Source organism: Anopheles merus, unplaced genomic scaffold (genome assembly GCF_017562075.2).
Source record: "Anopheles merus strain MAF unplaced genomic scaffold, AmerM5.1 LNR4000516, whole genome shotgun sequence".
Taxonomy (NCBI): Eukaryota; Metazoa; Arthropoda; class Insecta; order Diptera; family Culicidae; genus Anopheles; species Anopheles merus.
Genome location: NW_024428096.1, coordinates 12501 through 32571, shown reverse-complemented (window position 1 = coordinate 32571; position 20071 = coordinate 12501). Strand labels below are relative to the sequence as shown.

Below are 20071 nucleotides of genomic sequence, written 5' to 3'. Positions count from 1 at the left end.
GTTATGGCCCGCCGTAGGTCTGACCGAGCAATTTTTGTTCCGCGCACTTTGTGCACCGTGCACATTGATGTTTGTATGAAAAAGTACCCTACCTAGGGACGCGTAGAGCAAATTGGTACCCCCGGGCATGTTGTCGGTTGACTTTCTGGTTGCACTTTTCATCATCTAGGGTGTGTTTCTGACACGTTTTGAGGGTTTTTAGCGAAAAAAATTTTTTTGACTACTCGAGCTCTCCGGCCCGTTCGGTGCACTTTTTTGCAAAAAGCTAGGGAGCTGTCCCTAGGTTCGGGGTGTCACAAAATGATGAAAAGTGGTCAAAAAACCACTATCCAGAATCGGATAGAGAATGATTAGACGAGCTTAAAATTGTTCTACGACCCATGTCTGCGACGTTTAGTATTCGAGTTATGGCCCGCCGTAGGTCTGACCGAGCAATTTTTGTTCCGCGCACTTTGTGCACCGTGCACATTGATGTTTGTATGAAAAAGTACCCTACCTAGGGACGCGTAGAGCAAATTGGTACCCCCGGGCATGTTGTCGGTTGACTTTCTGGTTGCACTTTTCATCATCTAGGGTGTGTTTCTGACACGTTTTGAGGGTTTTTAGCGAAAAAAATTTTTTTGACTACTCGAGCTCTCCGGCCCGTTCGGTGCACTTTTTTGCAAAAAGCTAGGGAGCTGTCCCTAGGTTCGGGGTGTCACAAAATGATGAAAAGTGGTCAAAAAACCACTATCCAGAATCGGATAGAGAATGATTAGACGAGCTTAAAATTGTTCTACGACCCATGTCTGCGACGTTTAGTATTCGAGTTATGGCCCGCCGTAGGTCTGACCGAGCAATTTTGTACTGAAATGTATGGCGGATATATTATTACTCAAACAACATTGCCTTGTATCGTGTCCTACTTGGTCGGCACGGTAAGTATCGACTATAACAAGATTAAATGGATTGAGTGATAACATTTTAAGCCCATTTCCTAAGCCGTGCACCAAAATTGTGTACCGATCAGGGAAAGTACACTACGTACGCGTTCATGGATGTCCATGTTGGTACAAGTTGCCGGTCAGGATAGCCGTGCACCAAAATTGTGTACCGATCAGGGAAAGTACAACACGGAGGGCGCAGCCCGAGCGTACGCGTTCATGGATGTCCATGTTGGTACACATGCACCAAAATTGTGTACCGATCAGGGAAAGTACACTACGTACGCGTTCATGGATGTCCATGTTGGTACAAGTTGCCGGTCAGGATAGCCGTGCACCAAAATTGTGTACCGATCAGGGAAAGTACAACACGGAGGGCGCAGCCCGAGCGTACGCGTTCATGGATGTCCATGTTGGTACACATGCACCAAAATTGTGTACCGATCAGGGAAAGTACACTACGTACGCGTTCATGGATGTCCATGTTGGTACAAGTTGCCGGTCAGGATAGCCGTGCACCAAAATTGTGTACCGATCAGGGAAAGTACAACACGGAGGGCGCAGCCCGAGCGTACGCGTTCATGGATGTCCATGTTGGTACACATGCACCAAAATTGTGTACCGATCAGGGAAAGTACAACACGGAGGGCGCAGCCCGAGCGTACGCGTTCATGGATGTCCATGTTGGTACAAGTTGCCGGTCAGGATAGCCGTGCACCAAAATTGTGTACCGATCAGGGAAAGTACACTACGTTCCTATGACTTGGGTGAAAAGTGTTGATAAAGTGCCGGATAGGATAGACGGTGGCTTATCGTACACATCACAAACAAAAACCCCTTAGTGAGCAGTAGCAAGTGTCGATGGAACAAAGCGAAGGCAATACAAACTGATCAAGTACAATAAAGAACGCTACGTACTAGGACTTCTGTCCAAGAATGGTGTCCGCGACGGGAGGGCAATGGTCGAGCAAGCAGGTTTCCCTAGTAAACCTTGTATGGTAAACATACCCAAGCGTGTCCGTATGCACGCAACGATAGTCACGAACGGGCACATACCTAGGGAAAGTACTCTACGTACTAGGACTTCTGTCCAAGAATGGTGTCCGCGACGGGAGGGCAATGGTCGAGCAAGCAGGTTTCCCTAGTAAACCTTGTATGGTAAACATACCCAAGCGTGTCCGTATGCACGCAACGATAGTCACGAACGGGCACATACCTAGGGAAAGTACTCTACGTACTAGGACTTCTGTCCAAGAATGGTGTCCGCGACGGGAGGGCAATGGTCGAGCAAGCAGGTTTCCCTAGTAAACCTTGTATGGTAAACATACCCAAGCGTGTCCGTATGCACGCAACGATAGTCACGAACGGGCACATACCTAGGGAAAGTACTCTACGTACTAGGACTTCTGTCCAAGAATGGTGTCCGCGACGGGAGGGCAATGGTCGAGCAAGCAGGTTTCCCTAGTAAACCTTGTATGGTAAACATACCCAAGCGTGTCCGTATGCACGCAACGATAGTCACGAACGGGCACATACCTAGGGAAAGTACTCTACGTACTAGGACTTCTGTCCAAGAATGGTGTCCGCGACGGGAGGGCAATGGTCGAGCAAGCAGGTTTCCCTAGTAAACCTTGTATGGTAAACATACCCAAGCGTGTCCGTATGCACGCAACGATAGTCACGAACGGGCACATACCTAGGGAAAGTACTCTACGTACTAGGACTTCTGTCCAAGAATGGTGTCCGCGACGGTCGGGGAAGCAGGTTACTTATCATGGCAAACAAGTTAAATAGCTACCTTAAGAGAACGAAAGTTACTGTGGATGGAACAAAACGTGTGCCTAGAATTCCTTCCTGGTTTCCCTAGTAAACCTTGTATGGTAAACATACCCAAGCGTGTCCGTATGCACGCAACGATAGTCACGAACGGGCACATACCTAGGGAAAGTACTCTACGTACTAGGACTTCTGTCCAAGAATGGTGTCCGCGACGGGAGGGCAATGGTCGAGCAAGCAGGTTTCCCTAGTAAACCTTGTATGGTAAACATACCCAAGCGTGTCCGTATGCACGCAACGATAGTCACGAACGGGCACATACCTAGGGAAAGTACTCTACGTACTAGGACTTCTGTCCAAGAATGGTGTCCGCGACGGGAGGGCAATGGTCGAGCAAGCAGGTTTCCCTAGTAAACCTTGTATGGTAAACATACCCAAGCGTGTCCGTATGCACGCAACGATAGTCACGAACGGGCACATACCTAGGGAAAGTACTCTACGTACTAGGACTTCTGTCCAAGAATGGTGTCCGCGACGGGAGGGCAATGGTCGAGCAAGCAGGTTTCCCTAGTAAACCTTGTATGGTAAACATACCCAAGCGTGTCCGTATGCACGCAACGATAGTCACGAACGGGCACATACCTAGGGAAAGTACTCTACGTACTAGGACTTCTGTCCAAGAATGGTGTCCGCGACGGGAGGGCAATGGTCGAGCAAGCAGGTTTCCCTAGTAAACCTTGTATGGTAAACATACCCAAGCGTGTCCGTATGCACGCAACGATAGTCACGAACGGGCACATACCTAGGGAAAGTACTCTACGTACTAGGACTTCTGTCCAAGAATGGTGTCCGCGACGGGAGGGCAATGGTCGAGCAAGCAGGTTTCCCTAGTAAACCTTGTATGGTAAACATACCCAAGCGTGTCCGTATGCACGCAACGATAGTCACGAACGGGCACATACCTAGGGAAAGTACTCTACGTACTAGGACTTCTGTCCAAGAATGGTGTCCGCGACGGGAGGGCAATGGTCGAGCAAGCAGGTTTCCCTAGTAAACCTTGTATGGTAAACATACCCAAGCGTGTCCGTATGCACGCAACGATAGTCACGAACGGGCACATACCTAGGGAAAGTACTCTACGTACTAGGACTTCTGTCCAAGAATGGTGTCCGCGACGGGAGGGCAATGGTCGAGCAAGCAGGTTTCCCTAGTAAACCTTGTATGGTAAACATACCCAAGCGTGTCCGTATGCACGCAACGATAGTCACGAACGGGCACATACCTAGGGAAAGTACTCTACGTACTAGGACTTCTGTCCAAGAATGGTGTCCGCGACGGGAGGGCAATGGTCGAGCAAGCAGGTTTCCCTAGTAAACCTTGTATGGTAAACATACCCAAGCGTGTCCGTATGCACGCAACGATAGTCACGAACGGGCACATACCTAGGGAAAGTACTCTACGTACTAGGACTTCTGTCCAAGAATGGTGTCCGCGACGGGAGGGCAATGGTCGAGCAAGCAGGTTTCCCTAGTAAACCTTGTATGGTAAACATACCCAAGCGTGTCCGTATGCACGCAACGATAGTCACGAACGGGCACATACCTAGGGAAAGTACTCTACGTACTAGGACTTCTGTCCAAGAATGGTGTCCGCGACGGGAGGGCAATGGTCGAGCAAGCAGGTTTCCCTAGTAAACCTTGTATGGTAAACATACCCAAGCGTGTCCGTATGCACGCAACGATAGTCACGAACGGGCACATACCTAGGGAAAGTACTCTACGTACTAGGACTTCTGTCCAAGAATGGTGTCCGCGACGGGAGGGCAATGGTCGAGCAAGCAGGTTTCCCTAGTAAACCTTGTATGGTAAACATACCCAAGCGTGTCCGTATGCACGCAACGATAGTCACGAACGGGCACATACCTAGGGAAAGTACTCTACGTACTAGGACTTCTGTCCAAGAATGGTGTCCGCGACGGGAGGGCAATGGTCGAGCAAGCAGGTTTCCCTAGTAAACCTTGTATGGTAAACATACCCAAGCGTGTCCGTATGCACGCAACGATAGTCACGAACGGGCACATACCTAGGGAAAGTACTCTACGTACTAGGACTTCTGTCCAAGAATGGTGTCCGCGACGGGAGGGCAATGGTCGAGCAAGCAGGTTTCCCTAGTAAACCTTGTATGGTAAACATACCCAAGCGTGTCCGTATGCACGCAACGATAGTCACGAACGGGCACATACCTAGGGAAAGTACTCTACGTACTAGGACTTCTGTCCAAGAATGGTGTCCGCGACGGGAGGGCAATGGTCGAGCAAGCAGGTTTCCCTAGTAAACCTTGTATGGTAAACATACCCAAGCGTGTCCGTATGCACGCAACGATAGTCACGAACGGGCACATACCTAGGGAAAGTACTCTACGTACTAGGACTTCTGTCCAAGAATGGTGTCCGCGACGGGAGGGCAATGGTCGAGCAAGCAGGTTTCCCTAGTAAACCTTGTATGGTAAACATACCCAAGCGTGTCCGTATGCACGCAACGATAGTCACGAACGGGCACATACCTAGGGAAAGTACTCTACGTACTAGGACTTCTGTCCAAGAATGGTGTCCGCGACGGGAGGGCAATGGTCGAGCAAGCAGGTTTCCCTAGTAAACCTTGTATGGTAAACATACCCAAGCGTGTCCGTATGCACGCAACGATAGTCACGAACGGGCACATACCTAGGGAAAGTACTCTACGTACTAGGACTTCTGTCCAAGAATGGTGTCCGCGACGGGAGGGCAATGGTCGAGCAAGCAGGTTTCCCTAGTAAACCTTGTATGGTAAACATACCCAAGCGTGTCCGTATGCACGCAACGATAGTCACGAACGGGCACATACCTAGGGAAAGTACTCTACGTACTAGGACTTCTGTCCAAGAATGGTGTCCGCGACGGGAGGGCAATGGTCGAGCAAGCAGGTTTCCCTAGTAAACCTTGTATGGTAAACATACCCAAGCGTGTCCGTATGCACGCAACGATAGTCACGAACGGGCACATACCTAGGGAAAGTACTCTACGTACTAGGACTTCTGTCCAAGAATGGTGTCCGCGACGGGAGGGCAATGGTCGAGCAAGCAGGTTTCCCTAGTAAACCTTGTATGGTAAACATACCCAAGCGTGTCCGTATGCACGCAACGATAGTCACGAACGGGCACATACCTAGGGAAAGTACTCTACGTACTAGGACTTCTGTCCAAGAATGGTGTCCGCGACGGGAGGGCAATGGTCGAGCAAGCAGGTTTCCCTAGTAAACCTTGTATGGTAAACATACCCAAGCGTGTCCGTATGCACGCAACGATAGTCACGAACGGGCACATACCTAGGGAAAGTACTCTACGTACTAGGACTTCTGTCCAAGAATGGTGTCCGCGACGGGAGGGCAATGGTCGAGCAAGCAGGTTTCCCTAGTAAACCTTGTATGGTAAACATACCCAAGCGTGTCCGTATGCACGCAACGATAGTCACGAACGGGCACATACCTAGGGAAAGTACTCTACGTACTAGGACTTCTGTCCAAGAATGGTGTCCGCGACGGGAGGGCAATGGTCGAGCAAGCAGGTTTCCCTAGTAAACCTTGTATGGTAAACATACCCAAGCGTGTCCGTATGCACGCAACGATAGTCACGAACGGGCACATACCTAGGGAAAGTACTCTACGTACTAGGACTTCTGTCCAAGAATGGTGTCCGCGACGGTCGGGGAATTGTGTGTTTGACTCAATTACCAAATCCTAGGAACATACATGTAGTGTATACAAACATTAACATTAACGCGTACGTTTGGGCTGCGCACTCCAAATGGTACACAAATAAGGGTGATTTTATGATCAGACGGACAAAAACAAAGGTGGAGAAGACAGTTTTCGGCACGATGTGCACAGAGCTCATTTCGTCGTCCCGGGCGAATGGAAAAACACAAAAATCGCGAGTTTCGCCCTCGGGCTACCGCCCTCGGGCGTATCTTTCTAGGTTTCTGTCTATAAAAGGGCAGGCCAAAAGGTGACCGGTTGAGATAAGCATTTTAAGCATACAAGCACTTTATTGCAACTTTTGACACAAAAACTAGGTACGTACATGTAGATTGTACCAACATGGACATCCATGAACGCGTACGCTCGGGCTGCGCCCTCCGTGTTGTACTTTCCCTGATCGGTACACAATTTTGGTGCATGTGTACCAACATGGACATCCATGAACGCGTACGCTCGGGCTGCGCCCTCCGTGTTGTACTTTCCCTGATCGGTACACAATTTTGGTGCACGGCTATCCTGACCGGCAACTTGTACCAACATGGACATCCATGAACGCGTACGTAGTGTACTTTCCCTGATCGGTACACAATTTTGGTGCATGTGTACCAACATGGACATCCATGAACGCGTACGCTCGGGCTGCGCCCTCCGTGTTGTACTTTCCCTGATCGGTACACAATTTTGGTGCACGGCTATCCTGACCGGCAACTTGTACCAACATGGACATCCATGAACGCGTACGTAGTGTACTTTCCCTGATCGGTACACAATTTTGGTGCATGTGTACCAACATGGACATCCATGAACGCGTACGCTCGGGCTGCGCCCTCCGTGTTGTACTTTCCCTGATCGGTACACAATTTTGGTGCACGGCTATCCTGACCGGCAACTTGTACCAACATGGACATCCATGAACGCGTACGTAGTGTACTTTCCCTGATCGGTACACAATTTTGGTGCACGGCTTAGGAAATGGGCTTAAAATGTTATCACTCAATCCATTTAATCTTGTTATAGTCGATACTTACCGTGCCGACCAAGTAGGACACGATACAAGGCAATGTTGTTTGAGTATAATATATCCGCCATACATTTCAGTACAAAATTGCTCGGTCAGACCTACGGCGGGCCATAACTCGAATACTAAACGTCGCAGACATGGGTCGTAGAACAATTTTAAGCTCGTCTAATCATTCTCTATCCGATTCTGGATAGTGGTTTTTTGACCACTTTTCATCATTTTGTGACACCCCGAACCTAGGGACAGCTCCCTAGCTTTTTGCAAAAAAGTGCACCGAACGGGCCGGAGAGCTCGAGTAGTCAAAAAAATTTTTTTCGCTAAAAACCCTCAAAACGTGTCAGAAACACACCCTAGATGATGAAAAGTGCAACCAGAAAGTCAACCGACAACATGCCCGGAGGTACCACTTTGCTCTACGCGTCCCTAGGTAGGGTACTTTTTCATACAAACATCAACGTGCACGGTGCACAAAGTGCGCGGAACAAAAATTGCTCGGTCAGACCTACGGCGGGCCATAACTCGAATACTAAACGTCGCAGACATGGGTCGTAGAACAATTTTAAGCTCGTCTAATCATTCTCTATCCGATTCTGGATAGTGGTTTTTTGACCACTTTTCATCATTTTGTGACACCCCGAACCTAGGGACAGCTCCCTAGCTTTTTGCAAAAAAGTGCACCGAACGGGCCGGAGAGCTCGAGTAGTCAAAAAAATTTTTTTCGCTAAAAACCCTCAAAACGTGTCAGAAACACACCCTAGATGATGAAAAGTGCAACCAGAAAGTCAACCGACAACATGCCCGGGGGTACCAATTTGCTCTACGCGTCCCTAGGTAGGGTACTTTTTCATACAAACATCAATGTGCACGGTGCACAAAGTGCGCGGAACAAAAATTGCTCGGTCAGACCTACGGCGGGCCATAACTCGAATACTAAACGTCGCAGACATGGGTCGTAGAACAATTTTAAGCTCGTCTAATCATTCTCTATCCGATTCTGGATAGTGGTTTTTTGACCACTTTTCATCATTTTGTGACACCCCGAACCTAGGGACAGCTCCCTAGCTTTTTGCAAAAAAGTGCACCGAACGGGCCGGAGAGCTCGAGTAGTCAAAAAAATTTTTTTCGCTAAAAACCCTCAAAACGTGTCAGAAACACACCCTAGATGATGAAAAGTGCAACCAGAAAGTCAACCGACAACATGCCCGGGGGTACCAATTTGCTCTACGCGTCCCTAGGTAGGGTACTTTTTCATACAAACATCAATGTGCACGGTGCACAAAGTGCGCGGAACAAAAATTGCTCGGTCAGACCTACGGCGGGCCATAACTCGAATACTAGACGTCGCAGACATGGGTCGTAGAACAATTTTAAGCTCGTCTAATCATTCTCTATCCGATTCTGGATAGTGGTTTTTTGACCACTTTTCATCATTTTGTGACACCCCGAACCTAGGGACAGCTCCCTAGCTTTTTGCAAAAAAGTGCACCGAACGGGCCGGAGAGCTCGAGTAGTCAAAAAAATTTTTTTCGCTAAAAACCCTCAAAACGTGTCAGAAACACACCCTAGATGATGAAAAGTGCAACCAGAAAGTCAACCGACAACATGCCCGGGGGTACCAATTTGCTCTACGCGTCCCTAGGTAGGGTACTTTTTCATACAAACATCAATGTGCACGGTGCACAAAGTGCGCGGAACAAAAATTGCTCGGTCAGACCTACGGCGGGCCATAACTCGAATACTAAACGTCGCAGACATGGGTCGTAGAACAATTTTAAGCTCGTCTAATCATTCTCTATCCGATTCTGGATAGTGGTTTTTTGACCACTTTTCATCATTTTGTGACACCCCGAACCTAGGGACAGCTCCCTAGCTTTTTGCAAAAAAGTGCACCGAACGGGCCGGAGAGCTCGAGTAGTCAAAAAAATTTTTTTCGCTAAAAACCCTCAAAACGTGTCAGAAACACACCCTAGATGATGAAAAGTGCAACCAGAAAGTCAACCGACAACATGCCCGGGGGTACCAATTTGCTCTACGCGTCCCTAGGTAGGGTACTTTTTCATACAAACATCAACGTGCACGGTGCACAAAGTGCGCGGAACAAAAATTGCTCGGTCAGACCTACGGCGGGCCATAACTCGAATACTAAACGTCGCAGACATGGGTCGTAGAACAATTTTAAGCTCGTCTAATCATTCTCTATCCGATTCTGGATAGTGGTTTTTTGACCACTTTTCATCATTTTGTGACACCCCGAACCTAGGGACAGCTCCCTAGCTTTTTGCAAAAAAGTGCACCGAACGGGCCGGAGAGCTCGAGTAGTCAAAAAAATTTTTTTCGCTAAAAACCCTCAAAACGTGTCAGAAACACACCCTAGATGATGAAAAGTGCAACCAGAAAGTCAACCGACAACATGCCCGGGGGTACCAATTTGCTCTACGCGTCCCTAGGTAGGGTACTTTTTCATACAAACATCAATGTGCACGGTGCACAAAGTGCGCGGAACAAAAATTGCTCGGTCAGACCTACGGCGGGCCATAACTCGAATACTAAACGTCGCAGACATGGGTCGTAGAACAATTTTAAGCTCGTCTAATCATTCTCTATCCGATTCTGGATAGTGGTTTTTTGACCACTTTTCATCATTTTGTGACACCCCGAACCTAGGGACAGCTCCCTAGCTTTTTGCAAAAAAGTGCACCGAACGGGCCGGAGAGCTCGAGTAGTCAAAAAAATTTTTTTCGCTAAAAACCCTCAAAACGTGTCAGAAACACACCCTAGATGATGAAAAGTGCAACCAGAAAGTCAACCGACAACATGCCCGGGGGTACCAATTTGCTCTACGCGTCCCTAGGTAGGGTACTTTTTCATACAAACATCAATGTGCACGGTGCACAAAGTGCGCGGAACAAAAATTGCTCGGTCAGACCTACGGCGGGCCATAACTCGAATACTAAACGTCGCAGACATGGGTCGTAGAACAATTTTAAGCTCGTCTAATCATTCTCTATCCGATTCTGGATAGTGGTTTTTTGACCACTTTTCATCATTTTGTGACACCCCGAACCTAGGGACAGCTCCCTAGCTTTTTGCAAAAAAGTGCACCGAACGGGCCGGAGAGCTCGAGTAGTCAAAAAAATTTTTTTCGCTAAAAACCCTCAAAACGTGTCAGAAACACACCCTAGATGATGAAAAGTGCAACCAGAAAGTCAACCGACAACATGCCGGGGGTACCAATTTGCTCTACGCGTCCCTAGGTAGGGTACTTTTTCATACAAACATCAATGTGCACGGTGCACAAAGTGCGCGGAACAAAAATTGCTCGGTCAGACCTACGGCGGGCCATAACTCGAATACTAGACGTCGCAGACATGGGTCGTAGAACAATTTTAAGCTCGTCTAATCATTCTCTATCCGATTCTGGATAGTGGTTTTTTGACCACTTTTCATCATTTTGTGACACCCCGAACCTAGGGACAGCTCCCTAGCTTTTTGCAAAAAAGTGCACCGAACGGGCCGGAGAGCTCGAGTAGTCAAAAAAATTTTTTTCGCTAAAAACCCTCAAAACGTGTCAGAAACACACCCTAGATGATGAAAAGTGCAACCAGAAAGTCAACCGACAACATGCCCGGGGGTACCAATTTGCTCTACGCGTCCCTAGGTAGGGTACTTTTTCATACAAACATCAAAGTGCGCTTAGCAAAAGTTCTCCGTCAGACCTACGGCGGGCCATAACTCGAAAACTAAACGTCGCAGACATGGGTCGTAGAACAATTTTAAGTTCGTCTAATGATTCTACATCCGATTCTGGATAGTGGTTTTTTGACCACTTTTCAAATTTTGTGACACCCCAAACCTAGGGGCAGCTCCCTAGCTTTTGTCAAAAAATGGTCACCGAACGGGCCGGAGAGCTCGAGTAGTCAAAAAATTTTTTTTCGCCAAAATCACTGAAAACGTGTAGAAAACGCATTTTAGATGATGAAAAGTGAAACCAGAACGTCAAACAACAACTTTTTTGGGGGTACCCTTTTTACTCTACGGGCCCCTAGGTAAGGCGCGCCATTAGCGCTTTCCTCTCGAGTTCCCAACTTTTGCCCTCCTGGGAACATGATCATTTGTTCATTGCCTACTATAGGGAGGGTACCTTGCTCCGAGGTCAAAAATGAAAATTTCACCAAATCGTAGTTTTTACCTCTATTTTGTCGTAGGAGCATGGTTTGAGGTGTCGGTGGGTCATTTCGGCCCCCATTTGGGTCATACGTCCCCTCCCCGATTTAGTTCGTCGTATGACCATAGTCCGAACTTATGAAGCAAAAGTGGTGTCTGGTGGTGTCTGCCGATGATCTTAACCTATGATTTCGAGTTGATATGCGTATATTAGAGTAAAATTAGGCCTTGTAGTACACGGCTTATGCCCCGGACTAGGTGTCCCGGGGACAAAATCTCGAAAATTACAGACACCCCAGCATCGCTTAAGGTGGTCAGTAGCAAAATATTTTTGGGTCTTCGGACCCATCAAGAGACAGTAGCTGGCTAGTTTGCTGTACTCTTACGCTGAGAACTGGCAGCGTAGAGGGTCTACGGACCCTGAAAGGACCTACCCAACCTTTCAAAAAGCTCCCTGGAGCGGTACATCACGGGTCTACGGACCCTAAGACTTCGTCGTGATGGTTTCAAGCATAAAAGTCGTAACAGTTTAAGAGGTTTTCGTAAGCGTATATTAAATGCATGCTTGAAACTAAGCTTCGTTGTCTTTAAACACTGCAAGACCAATCGAACTTTTTAGGGAAACTCGATGGATTCACGCTAAGCTCGATGAGCTATTAAGGGTAGTGGTGCATGGTTTGTCGGCGTTCCTTGGATCTAATCCATTGAACAAATGTGTCTGGGGTCATGGTGCAGGTAAAATAGCGTGATGAAACCGGGTTTCTCTTACCAAATGTGGCATAACTTTCCCTGAGAGCGAAGCTCAGACCCACGTAGGGGAGAGCAAAGTGGAACTTAAATGTTCTATGCAGCAAATGTTCGCCATGCGGATAAACAAGTTGGAATAGCTCAATGTAGTGTAATGCAAACACGAATCGCAATTAACGATAAGGGGACCCAGAAGCAATTCTGCGGAACCCTCGGGGGAGGTGTGAGTTGATATAATTAGAGGTGATAGTCCAAGTTGTTCGAGCTCCGGCTCGGCAGCCGATACGAGGTTCCTGTTGAGCTTGTACATCGCGCAGAGGCGCCGTTCGGTTCTAGCAATGATTCCCGCCACCATGTTTCATGCGTGCAGAGGTCCGTTAGAGCTCGAGCAATGTGTCCCGCCGTGATTACGAAAAAGTTTAACAGTTGACTAAGTTGGGGGTGTGTTCAAGTAATCGCGCAGAGATGCCGATCGGTTTCTAGCAATGTTTCCCGTCACAAGGTGGTATTGGCACCTGTGCAGAGTGACCGTTAGCAATGTCTCCCGTATCACGGTGGTGTTCTACCACTAGTGCAGAGTGACCGCTAGCAATGTCTCCCGTCACAAGGTGGTAGCCCAGTAGTGCAGAGAAGCCGCTAGCAAGTCTCCCGTCACAGAGTAAGCAGGTCCGCGAAGTGCAGAGTAGCCGTTAGCAATGTCTCCGTATCACGGTGGTATCATTCCACTAGTGCAGAGTGACCGCTAGCAATGCTTCCCGACACACGGCGGTAGCTTACGCAGTGCAGAGAGACTCAGGAGCAAAGTCTTCCGACACACGGTGGTAACTCGACGAGGTGCAGAGTAACCGTTAGCAATGTCTCCGTATCACGGTGGAGTTCTTCCACTAGTGCAGAGTGACCGCTAGCAATGTTTCCCGACACATCGAAGGAGTAGATCCACGAAGTGCAGAAAGATCGCTGAACCAATCAATGCATCCCGTCGTGGAGAGCTTACACGCCCGTAGGACAAAACAGTGGGGTGTATCCAAGTGAAACATTAGTATACATGAGAGTGCAGAGTACCGATTGGACTATAGTGGTCAAAACGCAGCCGGGTAATTCAACTCTGTAGCGTACAAAGGTATCCGCCTGTTAGAAGGACACCGTACGGTTTACAGTTTTAACAAAAATGCAGCCGCGGTAATTTCAACCAACCCACTATAGCCATTCAATGTATCCGTCATAATCATGTATACCGATCGGAGTAGCCAAAGACAATGTTCGTCTAGTGTTGTTGGGGTGTATGCGCGCAGAGATGCCGTTCGGTTTAAAGCAATGTTTCCGTCACGAGGTGGTATTGGCACCTGTGCAGAGTGACCGTTAGCAATGTCTCCCGTATCACGGTGGAGTTCTTCCACTAGTGCAGAGTGACCGCTAGCAATGTCTCCCGTCACAAGGTGGTAGCCCAGCAGTGCAGAGAAGCCGCTTTCAGCAATGTTTCCCGTCACGAGGTGGTATTGGCACCTGTGCAGAGTGACCGTTAGCAATGTCTCCCGTATCACGGTGGAGTTCTTCCACTAGTGCAGAGTGACCGCTAGCAATGTCTCCCGTCACAAGGTGGTAGCCCAGCAGTGCAGAGAAGCCGCTGTAGCAAAGTCTCCCGTATCACGGTGGAGTTCTTCCACTAGTGCAGAGAGATCGCTGAACCGTGCAATGTGTCCCGTCGTGCGCACCCGTTCGACCAGATGTAACAAGTTGGGGTGCAAGTTGCAAGTTCACGCGCAGAGATGCCGTTCGGTTTAAGCAATGTTTCCCGTCACGAGGTGGTATTGGCACCTGTGCAGAGTGACCGTTAGCAATGTCTCCCGTATCACGGTGGAGTTCTTCCACTAGTGCAGAGTGACCGCTAGCAATGTCTCCCGTCACATGGTGGTAGCCCAGCAGTGCAGAGAAGCCGCTTTCAGCAATGTTTCCCGTCACGAGGTGGTATTGGCACCTGTGCAGAGTGACCGTTAGCAATGTCTCCCGTATCACGGTGGAGTTCTTCCACTAGTGCAGAGTGACGCTAGCAATGTCTCCCTCACATTGGTGGTAGCCCAGCAGTGCAGAGAAGCCGCTGTAGCAAAGTCTCCCGTATCACGGTGGTATCATTCACTAGTGCAGAGAGATCGCTGAACCGTTCAATGTGTCCCGTCGTGGTGTGCTTGTAGCGAGCACGTAGGATACACCTTGCTTTGTTGGTTTGGGATAGGAGTGGTCGCGCAACTGCCTCCACGCCGCAGAGTGCAGTTCGGATTGAAGGTCAACTTTAGCCGTTCAATGCATCAGTCGGTGGGTGTTCAGATGCATCACAACTTCCCCTAGGTGCTCAAGTTGGTTGGGTTGCTAAACATATACACATGCGCAGAGTATCGTACGAACTAGCAAAGTCTCCCGTCACGGTGGTAAAGTAATGAGTACCATGCAGTGCAGAGAGATCGTTAGTGCGTGCAATGTACCAGTCGAGTGTGTGTTCGCGCATGCGCAGAGTATCGTACGAATAGCAAAGTCTCCCGTCCGGTGGTTGAGAGTCCCATGCAGTGCAGAGAGATCGTTAGTGCGTGCAATGTACCAGTCGATGTGCAACGTACGGGCATGCGCAGAGTATCGTACAAGCTAGCAAAGTCTCCCGTCACGGTGGTTGTGAGTGACATGCAGTGCAGAGAGATCGTTAGTGAGTGCAATGTACCAGTCGATGTCGTACCAGCATACACCCCCGCTTAGAGCCCGTTGCTCAAAGAGGTCAAGCAAGAGTGCGCAGAGTGCCGTACCGGCCTAGCAATGTCTCCAGACAGACGTTGGGGGGACACCCCCGACGCAGTGCAGAGAGATCCGCTAGCCGTGTGCAATGCATCCGACGTTGCCGCTTGTGCCTTAGCGAGTGGCCGCCAACGACGCCCGGCGTCAGAGAACAAATCTCGGTGGTCACGGGGACTTGCGCTCGCGTGATCAAGAGTGTAGTTCGTGTTCAAGCAATTGACTCGAATTCTGGTTGATCCTACCAGTGATATACGCTCGTCTCAAAGGTTAAGCCATGCATGTCTAAGTACAAGCTCCTAGAAAGTGAAACCGCATAAGGCTCAGTATAACAGCTATAATTTACAAGATCCTCATCCAAACAGTACTTGGATAACTGTGGAAAAGCCAGAGCTAATACATGCATTATGCCGGGACTGTTGGCCTCCGGGTCGGCGGAACTGTGCACTTATTAGTTAAACCAATCGCCCGGGCGCTTTGAGTTGAAATCTGGATAAGGATGCGATCGTACGGTCGCTTGCGACTGACGACAGATCTTTCAAATGTCTGCCCTATCAACTAGTGATGGTAGTGTAGAGGACTACCATGGTGCGACGGGTAACGGGGAATCAGGGTTCGATTCCGGAGAGGGAGCTGAGAAATGGCTACCACATCAAGGAAGGCAGCAGGCGCGTAAATTACCCAATCCCGGCACGGGGAGGTAGTGACGGAAATAACAATATGGACTCTCTAACGATGGTCCATAATTGGAATGAGTTGAGCATAAATCCTTTTGCAAGGATCAAGTGGAGGGCAAGTCTGGTGCCAGCAGCCGCGGTAATTCCAGCTCCACTAGCGTATATTAAAGTTGTTGCGTTTAAAACGTTCGAAGTTGATACCCCGTCCAGATCGCGTCCGTCGCGGGCGCCCGGCCTCTCGGTTGGGACCGTCCGTGTACGCGCTCGCGGCTGCGACTCACAATGGTGTACCTGGGCGTTCTACTCCGTGACGGGTCAGAACTTGTCGCCGCGACCTCGTCGGTCAAGGTCTTGTTCGACCCAGCTTCATGGTTGCCCGGGAACTCTCGTTTACCTTGAACAAATTAGAGTGCTCAAAGCAGGCTAGTTCAAAGCGGCGGTCTCCGGGGCCGGCGTTGGCGAGAATAATTTTGCATGGAATAATGGAACATGACTCGGTCTGAGTGGTTTCGTTGGTTTGTAATAGACCAAGAGGTAATGATTAACAGAAGTAGTCGGGGGCATGGTATTACGGCGCGAGAGGTGAAATTCGTAGACCGTCGTAGGACCACAGAAGCGAAAGCGTTTGCAAGGATGCTTTCATTAAGAAGAACGAAAGTTAGAGGATCGAAGGCGATTAGATACCGCCCTAGTTCTAACCGTAAACGATGCCAAATAGCAATTGGAGACGCTACCTACCTTCGGTGCTCTCAGTAGCTTCGGGAAACCAAAATCGGGTTCGGGGGAAGTATGGTTGCAAAGTTGAAACTTAAAGGAATTGACGGAAGGGCACCACAAGAAGTGGAGCTGGCGGCTTAATTTGACTCAACCGGGAAAACTTACCAGGTCCGAACTATTGAGGTAAGACAGATTGATAGCTCTTTCTCAAACTTAAGGGTAGTGGTGCATGGCCGTTTTAGTTCGTGGAATGATTTGTCTGGTTAATTCGATAACGAACGCGACTCAGTCAAGCTAACTAGAACGCTGTCAGTAGTGTGCCTCGGGCGCACCTGACGTTAGGAGTGGCGGGTGTCCTCACGGGTGCCCGTCACTTAGTTTGCCCTGCTTAGCGGGGACAACTTGTGTTTAGCAAGATGAGATTGAGCGATAACAGGTCCGTGATGCCCTTAGATGTTCTGGGCTGCACGCGTGCTACATGTGAGCAGCAGCGTGTTCTCGCCTATGGCGCCCCCATTCCGAGAGGAACGGGAAATCACCCAAATGCTCATTTAGTAGGGATTGGGGACTGCAATGGTCCCCATGAACCTGGAATTTCTAGTAAGTGCTAGTCATTAGCTAGCGCTGATTACGTCCCTGCCTTTGTACACACCGCCCGTCGCTACTACCGATGGATTATTTAGTGAGGTCTCTGGAGGCACACCTTCCGCGATTCCTTCGTGAGTTGCAGTTGGCACGGCCGAAGTTGACCGAACTTGATGATTTAGAGGAAGTAAAAGTCGTAACAAGGTTTCCGTAGGTGAACCTGCGGAAGGATCATTAACGTGGTTATAATGAGTTATAACGAGGTTGGAGTGTTATGTTGGAGGTCGAGTGCGCTGCTTACCAAACTTTGAACGCGCGGTAAACTTGCACTCGGCGCTGACATGCACGGCAAAACCTCAGTCTTGATATGTGCGGGGAGTTCCTTAAGGTTCTCTCTCCGGAGATCGTCACTATCCGGGACGTACATTCATTTGTACCTGCATTTGCGTAAGCTTATGTAGAGAGCATATCAAGACGGGACGTGTTGTGTTGGTGGTCGAGTGCGTTGCATACCAAACTTGAACGCGGTAACTTGTACTCGGCACCTACACGCACTCCTTACTGGTGCTTGGCCGTTCTTAAATATGGTCTTGATATGTGCGGGGAGTTCCTTAAGGTTCTTCCTCCGGAGATCGTCACTATCCGGGACGTACATTAATTTGTACCTGCATTAGCGCACGCTTTGTAGAGAGCATATCAAGAAGGGGAAAGGTTGTGGTGGAGGTGCGACGCTGCTTACCAAACTTTGAACGCGGTAACTTGCACTCGGCGCCGACATGGACACTTCCCTACTTCAGGTTAAGTTGTAGTTATATTCAGTGTTTGATACACGTCTCGCAGAGAGACAGGTGATTGGCCGTTCACCTATAAGTCTTGATATGTGCGGGGAGTTCCTTAAGGTTCTTCCTCCAGAGATCGTCACTATCTGGGACGGTACATTTTTTTGTACCTGCATTAGCGCACGCTTTTGTAGAGAGCATATCAAGACGTGAAGGGTTATGTTGGAGGTTGAGTGCGCTGCTTACCAAACTTTGAACGCCGGTAACTTGTACTCGGCACCGACATGGACACTTCCAACCACAAGGAATGAGGTGTGAGTTTTACTAAGGCAACAGGTAATTGGCAGCGTTACCTATAATTCTTGATATGTGCGGGGAGTTCCTTAAGGTTCTTCCTCCCAGAGATCGTCACTATCTGGGACGTACATTAATTTGTACCTACATTGGCGCACGCTTTGTAGAGAGCATATCAAGACGTGAAGGGTTATGTTGGAGGTTGAGTGCGCTGCTTACCAAACTTTGAACGCGGTAACTTGTACTCAGCACGACATGGACACTTCCAAACCCAAGGAATGAGTTGTGAGTTGTACTAAGAGCAACAGGTAATTGGCAGCGTTACCTATAATTCTTGATATGTGCGGGGAGTTCCTTAAGGTTCTTCCTCCAGAGATCGTCACTATCTGGGACGTACATTCATTTTGTACCCTACATAGGCACACGCTTTTGTAGAGAGCATATCAAGACGTGAAGTGTTATGTTGGAGGTCGAGTGCGCTGCTTACCAAACTTTGAACGCGGTAACTTGTACTCGGCACCGACATGGACACTTCCAAACCCAAGGAATGAGTTGTGAGTTTTACTAAAGAGAAATAGGTGATTGGCCGTTCTACCTATAAGTCTGATATGTGCGGGAGTTCCTTAAGGTTCTTCCTCCCAGAGATCGTCACTATCTGGGACGTACATTAATTTGGACTGCATTAGCGCACGCTTTTGTAGAGAGCATATCAAGACACGGGACGTGTTGTGTTGGAGGTCGAGTGCGCTGCTTACCAAACTTTGAACGCGGTAACTTGTACTCGGCGCCGGCATGGACACGCCCAAACCTAGTCTTGATGTGTGCGGGAAGTTCCTTAAGGTTCTTCCTCCCAGAGATCGTCACTATCTGGGACGTACATTAATTTGTACCTACACTAGCGCACGCTTTGTAGAGAGCATATCAAGACGTCTCGTAAGAGACAACACTTGTACTTGTACAAGTTTGAGTAACCCATTGTTGCAGGTCGAGTGTGTGTTGCATACCAAACTTTGAACGCGGTTACGCCACTCGGCGCCGAAAGGCACTCTTTAAACCCTAGGCAGGGGATCACGGCTCATGGATCGATGAAGACCGCAGCTAAATGCGCGTCATAATGTGAACTGCAGGACACATGAACATTGATAAGTTGAACGCATATGGCGAATCGGACGTTTAATCCCGACCGATGCACACATTCTTGAGTGCCTACTAATTACCAAAGTATCATTTAGTTAACTACAGTGGCCGTCCGCGAAGGTGCCCGGGTCATCCGACGCACTGGGCGGTCGCTGTGCATAATGACGTGCTTGGTCCCCGTCTGCGGGTCCTCTGGCGTTGAAAGTGGACACTCTCGAGCGTATGTTGGATGCGTTTCGTGTGGTGGTGTTTGATGCGTAGGGTTTGTGGTGTGTGTCAAGCCGCATGGTTCGAACTAATGCTACGTCGTCCCGATGGCCACCGGCAGTCTACTCTCCAGGCTAAAGTCGGCTCGTCTAGGGATTCGGAAAGCTAAGTCGCTGTAACTCTGTGGCCCATACACGGCGTTGCGCTACCACGCTAAGTTAGCCCTACATATACAAGTATCAACCCACGGCACGGGCGTAGCCGTAATACTTACGTCTCGGTTATACACGTAGGCCTCAAGTGATGTGTGACTACCCCCTAAATTAAGCATATTAATAGGGGAGGAAGAGAAACCACCGGGATTCCCTGAGTAGCTGCGAGCGAAACGGGAAAAGCTCAGCACGTAGGGACGGCATGGAACGTGCCTGTCCGATTCCGTGTACTGGACCGGTCCGTTATCTATCACGCACTGTGC

At 49.1% G+C, this 20071-nt stretch overlaps 1 non-coding gene and 1 pseudogene across 1 annotated transcript in view; both read left to right on the top strand.

Annotated features, from left to right (window-relative positions):
• Positions 1 to 19304: 19304 nt before the first annotated feature.
• Positions 19305 to 19460, top strand: LOC121602577 (annotated as a pseudogene).
• A 427-nt stretch (positions 19461 to 19887) lies between these two features.
• The window catches only part of LOC121602579, a 4032-nt gene continuing 3848 nt past the window's right edge, over positions 19888 to 20071 (top strand). Inside the window, exon 1 of the ribosomal RNA XR_006006440.1 lies at positions 19888 to 20071. This exon is cut by the window's right edge and continues 3848 nt beyond it. This is a non-coding gene — a ribosomal RNA (large subunit ribosomal RNA).